This window comes from Leucoraja erinacea, chromosome 1, assembly GCF_028641065.1.
Source record: "Leucoraja erinacea ecotype New England chromosome 1, Leri_hhj_1, whole genome shotgun sequence".
NCBI lineage: Eukaryota > Metazoa > Chordata > Chondrichthyes > Rajiformes > Rajidae > Leucoraja > Leucoraja erinaceus.
The window spans coordinates 35,520,872-35,542,088 of NC_073377.1; the positions used below are offsets into that span (position 1 = coordinate 35,520,872).

General features: G+C 43.7%; 1 protein-coding gene across 1 annotated transcript in view; it reads left to right on the forward strand.

Moving 5' to 3' along the window:
* Nucleotides 1-2,302: 2,302 nt before the first annotated feature.
* Nucleotides 2,303-21,217, forward strand: part of pdzd2 (PDZ domain containing 2) — a 391,205-nt gene continuing 372,290 nt past the window's right edge. The window contains exon 1 of the mRNA XM_055632782.1: nucleotides 2,303-2,568. The gene's annotated coding sequence lies outside the window, so the exon portion shown is untranslated. The remainder of the gene's footprint in view (nucleotides 2,569-21,217) is intronic.

The window sequence follows — 21,217 nt, forward strand, 5'->3', positions numbered from 1 at the left end:
CTTCCTTCACCAGCCAGTTATGCAGGCGGGGGACAGGGCAAGCGGGGGGAGCGCTGTCTTGAGTGAAATTCACACGGTGCATAGCCAATGTGATACAGACACACACCACGATGAACAGGAACGTTGGCGCTGTAATTAAGACGGTGCAGTACTCCAAAGCAGGGTCAGGTGCTTAAGTGCCAGATAATTTGAAAAGAGATGGGGGGGGAGAGAGGTGGGAGCACACAAAGGGGGGAGAAGGAGTGTGGAGACAACATTTTAAGAAGCCCCAGAGATACACGGCGTGTGAAGCTCATGCCCCCGGTCATGGGACATTGGCAACATCAGCACCGGTCGGTCTCATCCTTGGTTCTTTTCCAGCATCCACGGATCCCAGGAAAAACTACTGTGTACGTGTACTACTACTCTCCATGCGGCTTCATTCTGGTCGCCGCTAAATTTCAACATGTTGAAAAATTAGCGGCAACCAGAATGAAGCTGCGACTAGTTCCGAGAATGCGGGAACTACTCACGACCGTAAAGGCGACTCCCCGGCAACTACCGGCGAACATGTGGCGACCGCACAGTCTCCTGTAGTCGCCTAAAAAGTCACCTAAGTGTGACAGGCCCATAACTCAGCAGGTCACATAGCACCTCTGGAGAAAAGAAATACATGACTTTTGGGATGGAAACCTTCTTCAAACTGACTTAGATTGTTTTCTCTGGAGTATTTCTTGGAATACGCTGCCAGGGGGAGGTGGGAGAAGCAGATGCAATAGCAACATTTAAGAGACACTTAGACAGGAGCATGAATAGATAACAACTGCTGTGGAATAGACCCTGTGTAGACAGATTGGGTTAGGTTAAATTGATATACTGATATCGTGGGCCGAACGGCATGTTCCTGTGCTGTACTGTCCTATTTATATCATTGATATTATTCGTCGCCACTAGTGTCAGTATTGTCTCTTGGCGTACAGGTTGACTTATCCTTCAGCAATCCTCCAAATGCTCCGAGATTCAAGTGGACTGCTCGCTTTCTCCGATTCAACATCTGAGGTCCTTTATGTGTCTGCGATTTTCTCTTTGAAAATGCAGAGAAGTTTAGGTGCATTCAAATGTTGCCATTAAAACTGTTACATCATGCTTTCCAATCAGCGCTGAAACCCCATTCACAATGATAAATTAAGTTTCAGTTTTAAAGCCAACACAGCATGTTGCTCCTATTATAGTGTGTTTACCGATTGAGGATTAGGATTCTGTCGATTCAGTCACATTTTCTGCTGACGATGTTTACTGAAGTTCCACTGCCGCCGACCTTCCCAAAGCATTAATTACCGCCGCTCACAATCACAACTTGAAAATTGAGCCGAAGTCATTGCAACGTATTCCTTTTCTAAATAAAACGATATGTTGATGTGTAGAAAGAAACTGCAAGATGTTGCTTTAAACCGAAGATAGACACAAAAAGCTGGAGTAACTCAGCGGGACAGGCAACATCTCTGGGGAAAAGGAATAGGTGCCGTTTCGGGTCGAATATATAGAGGGTGATGTAGAGAGATGTAGAACAAATGAATTAAATATATGCAGAAAAAGTAACGGTGATAAAGGAAGCTGTCCATTGTTAGCTGTGGGCGAGATGAGAAGGAATTTGTGTATACAACGAAACCCACCAGGAGAGGACGACAATAAAACTAGGTACACAAAAAAGCTGGAGAAACTCAGCTGGTGCAGCAGCATCTATGAAATATTTCCTTCGCTCCATAGATGCTGCTGCACCCGCTGAGTTTCTCCAGCTTTTTTGTGTACCTTCGATTTCCCAGCATCTGCAGTTCCTTCTTAAACAGTGAAACTAGTACGACCCTGGTGGTGGAGAGTCGGAGAGAGAGGGTTACTTGAAGTTAGATCAGGATTCTTCCCCCCCACCCCCCACTTGAAGTTAGATCAGGATGTATTTGTTTTGCCGGCGTTTGCTACAAAAATGAACGCAACAGTTGTACAATGAGAAACTATCCACCGAGGGGCAGGAGAAGCGAGCAGTTTATCCTCGCTGCGGTCGGTGCCATAATCCCAGGCAGATAGACCTGCTCCACACTCGGGATCACGGACGGTCCCACACCGGCCACTGGGAGGGAGGGAGGGAGGGAGCAGCTGAACGGGGCACTGCGCGGCTCGCTGTCGATCACAGCCAACTTGTGCCCCCGCCCAGCGGCAGGGCAGGTTCAGCCGGCTGCAAGGGCGAAGGGCGAGTTCAGCCTGTGCGGAGAGACAGAGGCAGAGGCAGAGCAGCGGCAGAGCAGTGGGTGGAGGGAGGGAGGGAGGGATGGAGGAGGTGCCTTCTCCCGGAGGGTCGTGAACAACATCACATCACGTCTCCCGCAGGAGCCGAACCAGGTCCACCGCGGGCCAGACACTCCTCCCCGGACCGAGCCCGGAGTCAACAGGACTGTCGGTGAAGTTTGACTGGGGTGGAACTAGTTAAGATATGTGCAAGTGTGGATGACACAGGGGAAAAAAAATAAATCAAAACAGCCAGATATATGAAAGAAAAAAGTGGACTCAAGTTACGAGAAGGGGGAACAGTTTAAAGTAAGTGATTCTTTGATATACGCTATATTCCATTGGGTATCTGGAGATGGGTCTCCTCGAAATGTCAACCCATTCCTTCTCTCCAGAGACGCTGCCTGTCCCGCTGAGTTACTCCAGCACTTATTTACATTTGTCACTGAAGTTGATTGACGGATCTTTTGTTCCTTGTCAAGGAACACAAACTTTGTTTGAATTTTGCTTTCGTTCATCAAAGTGATAGTGGAGTTATTCAAGGGGTTTGGACGTAGCTGTTCGCGGCGGCGTTTATAGACCAACCCCAATTGCCTGACTAGCGGAGGCAGATGGAGCGGTTTACATTGGTGGATCTAACGTGACGGGTAGACCAGAAGACATTGGAGCAGAATTGGGCTATTCAGCCCATCGAGTCCACTCTGCCATTCAATTATGGCTGAACAATGTCTTCCTCTCAGCCCCATTCTCGTGCCTTCTCCCCATAACTGTTGACACCTTCGTATCGCTGAGTCAGTTCCACCTCCACCTGCAGTTCCACCTCAATTTGGTATATTTGAGAGGACCAAGAAACCAAGAATCCTGCAAATTAACGTTTTGGGAATCCTTCACCAGCACTCCCAAGTCCCTTTGTACCTCTGATTTCTGAATCACCTCCCCATTTAGAAAGTAGACTATGCCTTTATTTCTTCTACTAAAATACATGACCATACATGACCATTTAATTTGCCTCTTCTTTGCCCAATCCTAACCTGTCCGAGGCCCTTCTGCAGACTCCCTGCTTCCTCAACACTACTTTCCTCTCCACCTATTTTTGTATCATCCACAAACTCAACGGGCCAGACAGATCACTGGATAACATGAATTGCAATGTTTCACATCGGGACCCTTCTTCAGACTGATTGTAATAGGGGGCAGAAAGCTGGGAGAGGAGGGGTGGGACAACGCCTGGCAAGTGATAGGTGGATACAGGTCGAGGGAGGTAAGAGGAGGTTGGTTGATTGGCCAAAGCCAGAGATGAAATGACAAATAGTCAACACTATAACCATCCACCTATATAACAATTACAGCACGGAAACAGGCTCAACGGGCCCTACAAGTCCGTGCCGAACATGTTTTTTTCCCTTAGTCCCACCTGCCTGCACTCATACCATAACCCTCCATTCCCTTCTCATCCATATGCCTATCCAATTTATTGGGACAATGATGGCAAGTGATACCTGCCTCCACCAGGTCCACTGGGAGGTCATTCCACACCGGTGGTTGATCTGGCCAAGGCCCCCTCATGTTACCCCTAAACTTCAAATCCCTTAAGATAAGGATAGAAGAGGACTGAAATGTAATGCCTGATGAAGGAATATAGGTGCTAAAGGATGGAGGAAAGGGAAAGGGAGGTGTGCATCCAGGTGGGGTACAGAGAAGAGGGGAACAAAATGGCGTAAACAATTTGAGCATTTAATGTTTATACTGTTGGGATTTAAACTACCCAAGCAGCTTAGGCTGGAGAAAGTACTTGGAGAGGGGCTGGTTTGAGTGGTATGGTATGGATGAACCATGGGATTGCAGATAGAGTAGTCTCCATGGAATGGGGTGGGAATGGGAGGAAGTAACAGGTAGTTGAGATCACGTTGAAGGTGGCGGAAATGTCGGAGAGCGATGTGTTGGATACTGAGGTATGTGGGGTGAAAGGCAAGGACCAGGGGAACTCTATCCTTGTTCCATTGGGGGGAGAGGGAGTGAGACCAGAACGACGGGATATCGGGATGCATCTATGACAGCAGGTGGGAAACCACATTTGCTAAAGAAAGACAAGATCTCAAGGTCCTAGAATGGAAAACCTTATCTTGGGAGCAGATGCTTTCAAGCATCTTGAAAGATGCAAGTCTGGGTTCAGTGATGCAATGTAGCACAGTGGTGCAACTGGTAGAACTGTTGCCTCAGAGCTTGAAAGCAAGTGACATCAGGCTTGGGAACAGCTGTATCCCCTCAGTTTTCAGACTATGAAACAGGCTTCCTATGAGCTAGTGTAGCCTGATCTCCCAACCTACCTCATTGCCGACATTGGACTTTTGTTTGGAACTGTAATGCCACGATGTAAATGCTGTAAATTATTTTCTGCACTTTTCTCTTTGTACTACCTGTTCTTCTTGGGTCTGCTTTGTCTGTACACCGTGTAGTGTAGTATAGTATAATCTGATTCAATTTGATAGCATGCTAACAAAAACGTTTTTCACTGTACCTCATATACATGGAAACAATAAACCAATGCCAATACCAACCTGGGTGTGGCCCTCAGCTCCAGTGCGGTCGGTGTGAAATTTGCACATTTTCCCCGTGAGCACATGGGTTTCCTCCGACATCCCAAAGATGTGTAAAAGGATAATTTAATTGACCATAAATTGCCCCTAGTATGCCTGTGATTAATTGAAACTAGGGGAAATTAATGAGTATACGAGGATTTTGGTCTCCTAATCTGAGGAAAGACATTCTTGCCATAGAGGGAGTACAGAGAAGGTTCACCAGACTGATTCCTGGGATGTCAGAACTTTCATGTGAAGAAAGACTGGATAGACTCGGTTTGTACACGCTAGAATTTAGAAGATTGAGGGGGGGATCTTATAGAAACTTACAAAATTCTTAAGGGGTCGGACAGGCTAGATGCAGGAAGATTGTTCCCGATGTTGGGGAAGTCCAGAACAAGGGGTCACAGTTTAAGGATAAGTGGGAAATCTTTTAGGACCAAGATGAGGAAAACATTTTTCACACAGAGAGTGGTGAATCTCTGGAATTCTCTGCCACAGAAGGTAGTTGAGGCCACTTCATTGGCTATATTTAAGAGGGAGTTAGATGTGGCCCTTGTGGCTAAAGGGATCAGGGGGTATGGAGAGAAGGCAGGTACAGGAAGGATACTGAGTTGGATGATCAGCCATGATCATATTGAATGGCGGTGCAGGCTCGAAGGGCCGAATGGCCTACTCCTGCACCTATTTTCTATGTTTCTATACCAGTGGCCCATTGGTTCTTTATTATCATATGTACACAGATGCAATGAAATTATTTTTGCATACAGTTCAGTAAAGTATTACTACATATAAGTACAATTCCCGATTAATTGCAAAGTATATAGAATTAGTCCACTAAGACCATGAGTCGCCAGGTGTTGGTGCCATTTTCAGTCCAAATTGCTTTGTGCATCTGGCCATAAAGGCCTGTTCCTGCCGCAGTGCAGGGTTGGCCTGGCCAAGCAAAGCCATAGGTGTCCTCCACCGCTGCTCCACTGCTTTGTGCTGTGCAGGCTGCATCAGGTCTGTGCGCTCGGTCTCTTGGAGAGGCGCCTGATCCAGTCAAGCCCCAGGCTATTGCAGGGCCTCCAGCCATCACCTCCTTTCAGATAGTCCAGTGAACCGTTCGTTATCCCTCACCTTGCCCAGGCACTGTTCACCGTTTGTGTCCCAGGGAACTTCCCGCAGCTGACCTTGAGAGCGTGGAACACAAGGCCCCGCCGACGACTCCCGCACCCTCCCCCGTTCTCTGGTCCCTGGGAACAAACTGGGGCTGGGCTCAGTAGCTTCCCTCCTCAAGGCAGATTTCTAGGCTGCACAGTGGGCAAACCTGGTCTCCCACGTGGCACCACTGTCACCAACCTAATATCAACCCCCCTTTTCCTCACCCTTTATTCCCCTCTTCCCTCTGCCCCACCTTGACATGGGAGACTAATATGGGATTAGTGTTGAATCAGTGTAAAAAAGTATTTGAATATTGGCATTGATGTGGTGGGCCATGGGCCTGTCTTTGTGCTGTAAGACTCGATAACTTACATTTATCGATGCCTTTAACATCAAAAAACATTTCAAGGTTTTCAGTGGAACATTGTGAGACAAAAACTGATAAGGAACCACAAATATGGATAGCAAGAGACAGTAGACAATAGGTGCAGGAGTAGGTCATTCAGTCCCTCGAGCCAGCACCGCCATTCAATGTGATCATGGCTGATCATCCCCAATCAGTACCCCGTTCCTGCCTTCTCCCCATATCCCCTGACTCCGCTATCTTTAAGAGCCCTATCTAGCTCTCTCTTGGAAGTATCCAGAGAACCGGCCTCCACCGCCCTCTGAGGCAGAGAATTCCGCAGACTCACAACTCTCTGTGTGAAAAAGTGTTTCCTCGTCTCCGTTCTAAATGGCTTACCCCTTAATCTTAAACTGTGCCCCCTGGTTCTGGACTTCCCCCAACATCGGGAACATGAAACTGCTCAATCAAAATGGTGAGATTTATGGAGTGCCTTAAAAGAAGAAAAGATAGGGAGTGCGGTGGTTTAGTGGGAAGAGAATCTGGATTTAGGTCAAGGCTGCCAGTCGTGGGGCAGTTAAATTCAGGGATGTGAAGAGGCCAGAACCAGTGAAGCACATCACGATGGTATCAGTGATTGGTCAAGAATGAAGGAGGCTGCAGAAAGTGGTGGACATTGCCCGGTCCATCATGCGTTCTGATCTCCCATCATTGAAGGGATTTACAGGAAGTGCTGCCTTTAGAAGGCAGCTATTCTCATTTGTGACCCTGGCCATTACTACCATTGGGAAGAAGGTATATGAGCCTGAAGGTAGACAAAAAATGCTGGAGAAACTCAGCGGGTTAGGCCGCATCTATGTAGAGAAGGATTAGGCGACATTTCAGGTCGAGACCCTTCTTCAGACTGTTATCTATTATCTTCAGGTGCAAGAACAGCCTCTACCACAACCCAACCCCAAACCCCTTCAATCCCAAGGAGATAGTTCACACAACTATGGTTGTTTTACATGGTTTGATTTTTTTGCACTATCATGGTCTAGTTTACAGAATAACTGATTTGTTGTTGTACTATAAACTATTAACTATTATACATTTGTTGTTTTCTTGCATCTAATTAAACTGTAGAAAGTAACAATGTCGTTGTTCTGGTTCCTATTGGGTGCTTATGGCAAATAAACACTCTTGACTAAATAAGGAAATAACACAATTAAGCGTGGTGCATAATTTACCTGCAGTTTTACTATTTATCAATGATGTGTCCCTGTTTTGGATTAAATATTTCCTTGTTAGATATTGCAATATTAATTCTCTTTAATTCTCTTAGAGTTATACAGTCATACAGCGTGGAAACAGGCCCTTCGGCCCAACTTGCCCACACCGGCCAACATATCCCAGCTACACTAGTCCCACTTGCCGGTGTTTGGCCCATATCCCATCCATGTAGGTGTCTCATTGTTGTTTAAACATTGTGATCGTCCCAGCCTCAACTACCTCCTCTGGCAGCTGGTTCCATACACCCACCACCCTTTGTGTGAAAAGTTTACCCCTCAGATACCCGTTAAATCTTTTTCCCTTCATCTTAAACCTATGTCATCTGGCCCTCGCTTCCCCTATTCTGGGCAAGAGACTGCGTCTACCCGATTTATTCCGCTCATGATTTTATGCACCTTTATAAGATCACCCCTCGCCCTCCTGCCCAACAAGAAATAGAGTCCCAGCCTGCTCAACCTCTTCCTATAGCTCACACCCTTGAGTCCTGGCAACATCCTCGTCAATCTTCTCTGTACCCTTTCCAACTTGACAACATCTTTCCAAAAACTCTTGGTACTTAGTGGGAACTTTGCACTTACTAAATAATAGTCCCCACAAAGATATCTGCAATGTCATTATGTTTGGTTCTTTGCAGAGACATGATAGTTACTAATCTTCTTGCGTATGGCGTGCACAGCCTAAAGTTGTAGGACAACTTGTTCTATTTGATCTTATTTGATTGTGCACGCGGGGTTGGTGGCATTCGTCACAACAGGGCGGACCACGTGAAGGTTGCAATCTCCCAACCCATAGTTACTGAGTAGCGATTTGGTATTTTTCCAATCTTATCTGCTTAACCAATTGTTTTCCCTCTGCTCATTGCTTAATCTCAGTTTCCTAATCACTGCTTTGCAAGTGTACCTGTACCTCAAAAATATATTGGTGGTTGTAAAGTTCTTTGTTATGATGTCTGGTCATGAAACGCAATATATAAATGTGAATGCTCCTTTCTTTGGATCCCACTTTACACATTTAGCTCTGAAACCAAGAACCGTGTACATGCGACCCAACCAGCACTGGCTCCTGCATGCACATTTGTGAAGGACACAAGATCAGCCATTGCATATTTGTTTATTTTGGTTTGGTTGATGGTTTGTTGGATAATTTTTAATTTTGGCTTTATTATTCCTTTGTGGTAGATGCATTTCTAGGAGCTTGTATCAGTTTGGTTACAATGAGTGACAGGCACACTTATTAAGTTCTTGTGCAGTGCTAAGGTGTAATTACGAAGTTACTAAGTTAGCAACGTTAAAAGCAGTAAAAATAGACACAATCAACCTTTGTCCTGTCCAGATTTGCTGTCATGGTTGGATTTAAGATATGTCCATAGTGACGAGAAACCATTACACTTAATATGAATTAAGGGATTGGGCTGAAAATGGATACAATATGAATAATTTCCTATGACGTGGAAGAGGCAATTCAGCCCATCTGGACTGTACCACCTCTCAATGCAACCCCTTTCTGCCATTTATATCCCCTAAGTCTATTATCTCCCATGCGCTTCTTGGTTATGATGATACTGACAGTTAGTAGCTGGAAGCATTTATTAAGCATAATACAAGGTGAGGCCTAAATGAGGTATCAAGGTGATATCATAACTTGCTTCATAGCCATTCTTTAAAAAATAAGCTTCTTATATCTATTTAGCTGCAAAATAATTCAAACATTAGACTGTCCAGTTCCAAACAAAATCCAATGCAGATTGTTGGAGGAATACCTGAGACTCCCAATAGCTAATGAATCACAGTCTTTCTCCTGGGTTGGCAGATTTAACAGGGTCTGAAGTAAGGAATGTTGCATGAACTACTGAGTGAAAAACATGAAACTCAGATTTGTTCACAGAACATATGAAGTCAAGGCAAGGGATAAACCTCGTGTCCATTCTATCATTCACCACCTCATGGTTGAACTTTTACATCAGTGTCGTCTTCCTGTACCAACTTGGATTTAAGATATGTCCATAGTGACGAGAAACCATTCTACTTAGTATGAATTAAGGGATTGTACTTTGCAAATTGATACAAAATCATAATTGATTGCTCAGGAAATTAAGGATAGATCTCCCTGCTTGTTGTTAAAATCCACAGAGACATACAGTGTATCTGTTTGCTAAGTTAACTTAAAGACGACGCTTCCCGATTGTAAATATTTTACTGAAGATTCAACTTAGATGGACCCTTGAGTTGTTGGTGTGGACTTGAGTACACATAGCTAGTGTTTTGGTGCCATTCCTTCATTGTTCTTGAGAAGGTGTTGGTGATAAGATACTGCCTTGAATTATTCCAGTCCTAGATATGATGTATATGTTAAGAGAGGACTACCGGATTTAAATTCAGTGATGATGAGTTAATAACATTATATTATCATCAGAATGGCATGTGCAATGGAGCAGATCTTGCTGCTCATGGTCATACGGTCATAAGGAATAGGGGTAGAATTAAGCCATTTGGCCCATCAAGTCTACTCCACCATTCAATCATGGCTGATCTATCTCTCCCTCCTAACCCCATTCTCCTGCCTTCTCCCCATAACTTTTGGTGCTCCTGTGAGCCTTTGCTTTCTAGTTGGTTTTGGCAGATGCCTTCCAAGCAGCAGCAGCAGCAGCAGCAGCAGCAAGTAACTGTAGGTATTTTGTCCTGGCACCTATGGTGATGGGCCTAAACCTGTAGAATGGTAGCTGGGCTGCCAACCAAGCAGACTGCTTATACTAGATAGCATGGTTGTGTTGTTGGAGCTATGCTTATTTCGGCACAGCTATTCCATCACACGCTTGACTTATGCAGGTATTGGAAAGGCTTTGGAAGACATGACTCACAGATTTAAGATCAGCCACAACCCTCCTTGAATTATTCCTGAGGATTTTCAATTAACTACATTTCACAATTTTGACTTTCATATTTAAATTGGGAAGAGTTAAAGATCTTTCATTTAAATTAAGGTCACAAAGTGTCATATTTTCCAACCTGCGGCAGCTTTATTTCCACATCAACAACATATTGCAAAAAAAATCTCACCGTGCCAGGATACACGGGAATTTAAATTTGATTGTTCTGAGGAACGTGTGAAACAGAACCGTTTTAAATGCTAAGCCTTCAAATGCCCGAGTTCTTAATATGTTTAATGATCTTCAGGGACAGATGTGCTCCCAGCTAGTCTCCCACCCCCCACCCTTGTCTGAGCCACGCCAGAACTGTGTGTTCCTCATTGATGACCTTTCATTGGAAAAACATGTCACTTCAATCCAAGGTTACTCATTTCATTATCTAGATATTCTCAAGAGCTAAATGTTAAATGATATTCTTTGACATTTGAAAATTTTGAGCGAACATTTTTTCCATGTTTATTTTGTGGTGCAAACTTACAGTTGATTCTTTTTAAAAGGACAGCATTTTGTAAGATAATTCAATTCTGGATGCATTTTCACGTTGGCAGAAAATTTCACAGATAAATGATGACGCTGTTAATAAATTATTCTGGTATTTTGTCTGGGACTTTGGTGTTCTTGAGCTAATATCAAAGCAAGGATGTTATTATCATTTATCATTTATCAATATTCAAAGTGTGACATCTTGATCTTTGTACACTGGAAGAGGCACTGGAATAGTTGTATTTGGTGAGTCATGCTGTTTGGAGCTTAGTTCAGTTTTGCATTGTGAGTTGTTCTATGCTTGGTTGGCTTGGCACGTTGGTATTTTGTGGATAATCTCATCATATTCAATGGGATATTGATTGCACTGCCAGGGGTAGTGGTGTAGGCACATGGAAATCAGGGGATTTAAGAGGCTTTAGATAGGCACATGGAAATCGGGCGATTATGGTTCACATATCACAGGCAGAGGAGATTAGAAACATTTTCTATGTTTCTATGTTTCTATTTGTTTAACTTGCCGATATGTTTGGCACAGACATTGTGGGCCAAATGGCCTGTTCCCGTTGCATACTATTCTATGATCTATATTAATATCCAGATGCCAACTCAACCAAGGAAACCATTACTTGGAGAAGGTAGCCAATTTACAATGTGTTTACACAATTAACAGGCAGGATAGAAGAACTAAGTCCTGGAGACCTTATAGAAGAAATAATATTACATTAGTGGGTGGGAAGAAGGGGGGTGGTAACTATAATCTTAAGAGAACTGATGCTTTGTTTCATGACAAGGGCAGTCAATTAAATGCAGTTAATGCAAACGATTAATGCGTTAATGATTTCAACTTTAATTGTCATTGTCAGTGTGCAGTACAGAGACAACAAAATGCAGTTAGCATCTCCCTGGAAGAGCGACATAGAATATGATTTCAATAAATAAATCTATTTACATGTATACAGACATAGTGTATTTTCCTGTGGGAGGAGTGTCCGGGGGGGGGGGGGGGTGATTGGCAGTCACCGAGGTACGTTGTTTAGTAGAGTGACAGCCGCCGGAAAGAAGCTGTTCCTGGACCTGCTGGTCCGGCAATGGAGAGACCTGTAGCGCCTCCTGGATGGTAGGAGGGTAAACAGTCCATGGTTGGGGTGAGAGCAGTCCTTGGCGATGCTGAGCGCCCTCCGCAGACAACGCTTGCTTTGGACAGACTCAATGGAGGGGAGCGAGGAACCGGTGATGCGTTGGGCAATTTCACAATTTCACAATTTTCACCACCCTCTGCAGTGCTTTCCGGTCGGAGACAGAGCAGTTGCCATACCATACTGTGATACAGTTGGTAAGGATGCTCTCGATGGTGCAGCGGTAGAAGTTCACCAGGACTGAGGAGACAGATGGACCTTCTGTCTCCTCAGGAAGAAGAGACGCTGGTGAGCCTTCTTGACCAGAGTTGAGGTATTGTGGGTCCAAGAGAGGTCATAGGAGATGTTGACCCCCAGGAACCTGAAGCTGGAAACACGTTCCACCTCCGTCCCGTTAATGTGGATGGGGGTGTGCGTGCCGCCCCTAGACTTCCTGAAGTCTACAATGAGCTCCTTGGTCTTCTTGGAGTTAAGGGCCAGGTTGTTGTCAGCGCACCATGCTGCTAGGAGCTGGACCTCCTCCCTATAGGCCGACTCATCATTGTTGCTGATGAGGCCAATCACCGTTGTATCATCTGCATACTTGATGATGGTGTTAGTACCATGTACAGGTGTGCAGTCGTAGGTGAAGAGGGAGTAGAGGAGGGGGCTCAGCACACAGCCCTGTGGAACGCCGGTGTTCAGGGTGAGGGTTGAAGAGGTGTGCTTGTCTAACCTGACAGACTGGGGTCTGTTGGTTAGAAAGTCCAGTATCCAGTTGCAGAGGGAGGGGTCGATGCCCAGGTTACCGAGTTTGGTGATCAGTTTAGAGGGTATAATGGTGTTGAATGCTGAGCTGTAATCAATGAACAGCATTCTTACGTAAGTGTCTCTGTTGTCGAGGTGGGAGAGGGCGGAGTGAAGTGCCGTTGAGATGGCAACCTCCGTACTCCTGTTCTTGCGGTAGGCAAACTGATAGGGATCCAATGTGAGGGGTAGGCAGCCTTTGAGGTGTGCCAGGACCAGCCTCTCGAAGCACTTGGTGATGATGGGGGTAAGTGCAACTGGGCGGAAGTCGTTGAGGCTTGCTGCAGTGGAGTGTTTTGGCATCGGCACGATGGAGGTGGTTTTAAGGCAAGTGGGGACAACTGCTTGGGCAAGTAACAGGTTGAAGATGTCAGTCCAGCCGTCTGTCAGCTGCGCAGCACAGGCCCTGAGGACGCGCCTGGGGATGCCGTCAGGGCCAGCAGCCTTACGTGCATTAGTCCTACTCAGTGCCACGTACATGTCGTAGGGGGTGAGTGTGAGGGGTTGGTGATCAGCAGGGTGGCACCACCTTGATGGCTGTCTCTAGATTGTCCCTGTCGAAGCGGCCATAGAAGTGGTTAAGCTCCTCAAGGAAGGAGGCGTCGCTGGATGTGGGGGTGATGTTGGAGGGTCTATAGTCCGTGATGGCCTGGATGCCTTGCCACAAGCGTCGGGGGTCGGTGAATCACAGCTATAGGAGAAATGATTCTACTCTCCATTATTATGTGAACCTAGTAGAGATTATATTTGATAAGGGCACGTGGTGGTCTAGGTTTTGGACAATGGAAAACTGGAGGGTGTAATAAGGTGGGACAGGCAGAGTTTTTAATTTCTAGATTTGAGAATTAAGGGACATAAGTTTAGGGGCAACATGAGGGACTTCTTCACTCAGAGAGTGGTAGCTGTGTGGAATGAGCTTCCAGTGGAAGTGGTGGAGGCAGGTTCGATTTTATCATTTAAAAATAAATTGGATAGGTATATGGGCGGGAAAGGAATGGAGGGTTATGGTCTGAGTGCAGTTAGATGGGACTAGGTGAGAATAAGTGTTCGGCACGGACTGGAAGGGCCGAGATGGCCTGTTTCCGTGCTGTAATTGTTCTATAGAACTGGATATGGTTAGGGAGATGAGTGAAAGCCAAAGATGGTCTGACTGTGATGAGAACTTTAAATTTCATATCATATTTCCTCATGGCATTGAAAGAGGCCATTCAGCCCATCAACTGGGTGGCACAGCGGTAAAGATGCTGTTTTACAGCGCCGGAGACCTGGCCTCCATTCTGACTATAGGCGCTGACTGTGGGTTATTATGTTCTTTCTCCCTGCGACTGCGTGGAATTTCTCCGGGTACTTGGGTTTCCTCCCACATTCTACATAGATTGTGCAGGTTTGTAGGTCAATTAAGTTACAGAGATAGGTTGAATAAGTTAGGTCTTTATTCTCTGGAGCGCAGAAGGTTAAGGGGGGACTTGATAGAGGTCTTTAATATGATGAGAGGGATAGACAGAGTTGATGTGGACAAGCTTTTCCCTTTGAGAATAGGGAAGATTCAAACAAGAGGACATGACTTCAGAATTAAGGGACAGAAGTTTAGGGGTAATATGAGGGGGAACTTCTTTACGCAGAGAGTGGTGGCGGTGTGGAATGAGCTTCCAGTGGAAGTGGTGGAGGCAGGTTCATTGGTATCATTTAAAAATAAATTGGATAGGCATATGGATGAGAAGGGAATGGAGGGTTATGGTATGAGTGCAGGCAGGTGGGACTAAGGGGAAAAAAAATTTGTTCGGCACGGACTTGTAGGGCCGAGATGGCCTGTTTCCGTGCTGTAATTGTTATATGGTTATATGGTTATATGGTTAATTGGCTTCTGTAAATTGCCCCAGGTGCGTAGGACAGCACCAGTGTATGGATGATCATTGGTCGGCACGGACTCAGTTGGCCGAAGGGCCCGTTTCCATGTTGTGTCTCTAAACTAAACTCTATTCCATTCTCAGAGCAATCTGATCAATCTCATTCCCAAACTTATTTCCCTGCAGCCCAGTTTCCTTTACATTCACATCAACCTTGATTCTCCTATTGCTCATCCACGCCGTGCAAATTTCCAGTAATTAGTCAACCCGCCAGTGACCACTCCTTTGGGATATAGGAGGAAGTGAAGCATCCCAGGAAACCCATGTGTTATAGGGAGAAGTTTGAGTTTAGTTTATTGTCACGTGTACCGAGGTACTGTGAAAAGCTTTTGTTGCATGCTAACCAGTCAGCGGAAAGACAGTTCATGATTACAATTGAGCTATTCAGTGTACGGATACATGATAAAGGGAATAACGTGAATAACATTTAGTGTAAGATAAAGGCAGTAAAGTCCAAATAAAGATGCAAGTGTTACATAGACACCACTGAATGTTAGTTTTGAACTGGGATTTCTGGAATCGTTGCATATATTATTATTGTATCATCAAGGGAAAGCATTTTTCATTGAATCGTAGGAAAACATTTTCCTCTGTCTTATTCAAAGGTGTTTGTGTTCTATTATTGGTTAACGGTGCTATTAAAATAGCAAAAAACGAATTGTAAAAATAAATTGCTCCGTGCTTAGGTCATCCCCACCTGTCACTAGATCCTTGGAATGAAGGGAAGATGAAAGAAAGTAAGTTAGCATGGGTATCCAACAGTGCTAATACATATGTGTTGGACGGAATAGCTGCAGATGCTGGTTTACACTGAAGATAAACATAAAATGCTAGTAACCCAGCATGATAGGCAGCATCTCCACCTCATGAAGAAGGGTCTTAATCCAAAACGTCACCCATTCTTTCTCTCCAGAGATGCTGCCTGTCCCACTGAGTTACATCAGCATTTAGTGCCTATCTTCAGTTTAACAGACACTTGACATAAACCCTGAAGCAAACTGGATGGCAGTACTTGTAGAACTGACTTGTTGATTGCTTGGGATGTTTTGATGTTAGAATTCAAAGATTGAAAGGTCTTCATTTGAAAACATCGATCCAAAGACAACAAGATAGAGGTATATTAGCTCTAGACCTGTTTCAACAAAGCCCCTAGAGTGTAAATAGCAATTGTAGCAGCATTCATCTGAATATTTGTTGATAACAGTTATGTGCACTGAGTGCTAGCAAATTAGCAAATGTTCTTATTTTGTCCTTCTTCAAGCAAAATCCTGTTCACCAATATTAATCATATCAGTATTCCATTAACTAAAATTTTAACCAGAATGTGATATCTTTGACCTTAAATTAATGCAGTTTGCCATGCTAGTGGCTTTCAGTGATATAAATGTTGTGATCATTTCAACAACATTTATATTTAAATAAACAAGAATGAAATTTGCAGGATCAAATAGACCATGTACTGTTGGTACTAGTTTGAATAAGCCAACTCGTCCTCCCACCCTGCCTCTTGCAAGGACGCAATCCCTTCCTATCAATTCCTCCACCTCCGTCGTATTTGCTCCCAATATCAGGTTTTCCACTCTATAAGATATCTGGGATGACCTCTTTCTTCAGTAAACCAGGATTGAACCCTCACCCATGTCTCCTCTGTGTTGTGTATTTCCTCTCTTGATTCTATTCCGTCTCCCACTCAGATGGAGCAAGGATGGAATTCCCCTGGTAATTACCGTTCACCCCACCAGTGTCTGCATTCAACATATCATTCTACAACATTTTTGTTCTCTTCAACATAATCCCACCACCAGTCACATCTACCCACTACATCTCTTTCTACATTCTATAATGAGCACTCCCTTCTCAACTACTTGGTTCGCTCATTCCTTCCCTCCCTAGACACCCGCTCCCGTTACATTGCCCTGCAATCGCAGGAGATGAAGCTCCTTGACCCTCTCTCATTTCCATCCAGGGACCCTTGCAACCCTCCCAGTTGAGCCAGAGGTTCACATGCTCCTCTCCAAACCTTGTCTACTGCATTAGGTGGCCTTTATATCAACAACACTTAGCACAGACAAGTGGACCATTTCAGCAAACACTTGTACTCTGCCCACCGACTTTTCCGTCCTTGGTCTGCTCCATTGCCAGAGGGTGGCCACATGCACCTCGTGCTTACAACACAACACCATGAATGTTGATTTTTGTGTCTATCTTTGGTTTAAACCAGTATCTGCAGTTCCTTCCTACACAGTATGGACATTGAATTATCCAGCTTCAAGTAATCATCCCTCTTTATTCCGCCCTCACTTTCCCCTGCCCCCCATCCCATCACAGTGCACACACATTTCCCCCACCATCGTCCAGCGACCTGCTCCTTTCATGGAAATATAGAAATTAGGTGCAGGAGTAGGCCATTCGGCCCTTCGAGCCTGCACCGCCATTCAATATGATCATGGCTGATCATCCATCTCAGTATCCCGTACCTGCCTTCTCTCCATACCCCCTGATCCCCTTAGCCACAAGGGCCACATCTAACTCCCTCTTAAATATAGCCAAAGAACTGGCCTCAACTACCCTCTGTGGCAGAGAGTTCCAGAGATTCACCACTCTCTGTGTGAAAAAAGTTCTTCTCATCTCGGTTTTAAAGGATTTCCCCCTTATCCTTAAGCTGTGACCCCTTGTCCTGGACTTCCCTAACATCAGGAACAATCTTCCTGCATCTAGCCTGTCCAACCCCTTAAGAATTTTGTAAGTTTCTATAAGAATTCTATAAGAATTTTGGAAGTTTCCCGTCCTTTGTGCTCTCATCTCTTATTCAGGAGCGTCAAAGTCCCTTGTATTTCTCATCTTGTAACTCTCCCCCTGTCCCCTTCCATCCATATTCCTCACTCCAGCTTTACGTTTCACTCCTCCTCCACTTTGCTTCTCTGACACCCTCTTTGTCTCTTTTTCACTTCTCCACCCATCTACCAACCTGTGCCCACCTTTCCATGCTTTGTTCCGTCCTCATCTCCCTTTTCCAGCTTTCACCCCCCCCTACACCAATCAGTCCTGACCCTGAATGTCATCTGTCCGTTCCTTCCACAGGTGCTGCCTGATTCGCTGAGATCCGCCAGCACTTTGTTTTTTTACAACTTACACTCCACCTGGCTGGTAAAAGTTTGATTTGAATGGAGAGCAGGTATATGGTTTCCCTGGTTTCTCATTTCCCTGTCCTTGCAGTAATTTATGTAGAAGTGGTATTTTATCTGGTATTCGTCAACCTACACAGGTAATATTCATTATCTGGTTATGATCATTTGGCTGTGTGCAAATTGGCTGCCACACTACAACAATAAGTGCATGTGTCATTGCCTTCTTCATAGAGTTGCCATGTAATCTGAAAATGAACTTTAACTTAGTTCCATTTCCCAGTTGGTGCGTTTACCACTAGGTTATAGCTCTCCATGTATAATTTCAGGTACTTTTTAATGTGGCGAGAATCTCTGTTTTACCCGGGACTTCACTACGTTGAGTAAAATAAACATATTTTTAAAATCCCCTCTAATCTCTCCACCCCAGTTAGCTTTAATTAGATGCTCCTTAATTATTATCCTTGCTGCTATGTGAAATAAATCTTTCCTGTTCAGCCTGCCTGTGCTCCTATTTCTAATTGCTTCAATCCTCTCACTCTCTTTTTGTTTGAAAGAAAACAATCTTGAACTATTTTTTTCTCAAGACTATAATTTTCCATCCCCGATAATGTTTTTTAAGTCTGTTCCGCGCCTTTTCCCATGCATTCATATCCTTCCTATAGTATGGTGACAAGAAACATACACAGTTCTCCAGCTGTGTTTAATACTGTTCTAGCATGACCTCCCTGTTTCATATTGACTGCACTAACAAGTGTGTGAAGTACTGCCTTAACCACTTTACCAACCTACAACATACTACCTTCAGGGATTTGCTCACATGCAGTCTGAGATTTTTGTATCTTTTAAATGGTATTCTGCCATTTAATGTGTAATCCTTTGCTTTGCTTTCTCTCCCCAAATGCCTTACTTGCGTCTCTTATTTGTTATTTTTGAACCAATCTAATCAGTCCTTTGATGTCTCCCTGGAGCCTAGGAATTTATTGTCTTTTCTACAGTGACAATAGCTACACTTTCAATGTGGGGAAAGTGAGCTGAGTTGAAGGAGAATTTGTTTAATGTTAGGATAAGATTTAAACATCACTTTCATTCATTTCAGATTTCCATTATTTTAATCACCTTCAATGCTGTTACGCCATTGTATTTTTGTGTGTGTGTGTGTTTATATGTGTGTTTGTGTATGTTTTTGTTTTTGTGTATATATATATTTGTTTATGTGTGTGTGTGTGTGTGTGTGTGTGTGTGTGTATATATGTGTGTGTGTGTGTGTGTGTGTGTGTGTGTGCATGATTATCTTGTTAGCTTCAAGCACATGTCAGTTGTCAGTAACCTCCGTTCCTCATGGAAGGGATTTATTATTTGTGACAGTGCTTCCTTATCTAACAAGAGTTTAATTGTTCAGTTAGTCCCATCTGTTATTATAATCTAAACCACATTCATGCGGTTAATTTAATGGAGTGTGGATTGCCAAGTGGCCGAGCATACAACCATTTAAAACTAGAATCTGGGTTTACTTGCTGACCATTTTAAAAGATTGGAACGTCCTTCTCTGAGTCCAATCATGCCAGGTTGTGGCTGAAAGACACTGGGTAATCGCAGCTATTTTCAATGGTCTGAAGGATGATACTAAGCAGCCTATCGTATGTATAAATTCAGAAAGTAACGTGTGATTTTGGAAATGGAAAATTAGACGATGTATGGTGATGTAAGCTGGGAGTGTAGTCACAATGTTAATGAAGGGATATATATTTTCTCATGGGCACTATAGCATGAGGGTTCAGAAGACCAATTGCTTGGGTTGGAAACCAGAGTAAATACCCTTTACCTTTAATAACATTTGCATTGATGCTGCCTCAGTTTTTTATTTGCTGTCAATGAACTGCACACACTTCAGGACGTTTCGCTCTCTGATCTCAGACCTTCGTCAGCCGAACTAAGGAAGCGTGAAGTTTAACTGGAGTTGATGAACATTCAAGATAGCAGTAGGAAACATTCTGGAACAGAATTGTTTTGACAAAACTTTAAAAAAAGTTTTGCGATCATTAGATTTTGCTAGTCTAAAGCTGTTTAATGGAGCATAGTGTGACTGCTATGAGAGACATAAAAATTATCTGAACAGAAGTAAATTTAGATTCTGATTTAATTCTGTACCTATGGTCCCTTATCCTTGACCCCATGATTACTGGAAATTGTCCCTTCATTTACTCTGTCTGATCTATATTGATGGGAGCGAAATCACATTGTTAGTCCCTTGTCTGCTTTGATCAAACTACGTAATATCACATTTTTCAAAATGTTTCTGCTCTTTTATTTCCTTTTACAGAAATATCATTGAATGTGTCTTATAATTAATTGGTGTATCAGCCGCCGTCTCAGAATTTTAATGTAACATTAAAAAAAAATAGAGGAATAAAATTGAAATATGCAACCGGCTTCCTTGCATTTCTTTCATTTCTACCATTGGTATTTTGATCTGGTATTTTGTTGGTTTGCATGCTTGATCAATGGTGTTTTATCATTAATGTTTTATTATTATTAATGTTTAGTGTTTTCTGAGTCATTCGTAACTGTCACTGTATGTCATGTTGTTACTTGTGGGCAGAGCAGCAAGGCAAATTCCTTGTATGTGAATACTTGGCCAATAAATGTACTTACTTACTTACTTATACCACCCTCTCCTATCCATTAAACCTGGCCAAAACATTAAATGGGTGAACGGAGCCTTGTCAGAATTGCACAATTGAATTCAGTTATCTAAATTTACACTAAGAATTTTCTTTGTGACTGCGTGCATAGGATGTTATTATGAAAAAAATCTAAATATATAAATTAACTTTATAGATTAATCACTTCAAACATGATTGTGTTGGTTGATTTTACATAAATGGACTAAATTTTAAATGTGCCTAACATCATATAAAATCCCTCCAGATTAATATGACCAGGGTAAAGAAATATTAAATTATTAATTTAATAATAGTTTATTAGAAACATAGAAATTAGGTGCAGGAGTAGGCCATTCGGCCCTTCGAGCCTGCACCGCCATTCAATATGATCATGGCTGATCATCCAACTCAGTATCCCGTACCTGCCTTCTCTCCATACCCCCTGATCCCCTTAGCCACAAGGGCCACATCTAACTCCCTCTTAAGTATAGCCAATGAACTGGCCTCAACTACCCTCTGTGGCAGAGAGTTCCAGAGATTCACCACTATCTGTGTGAAAAAAGTTCTTCTCATCTCGGTTTTAAAG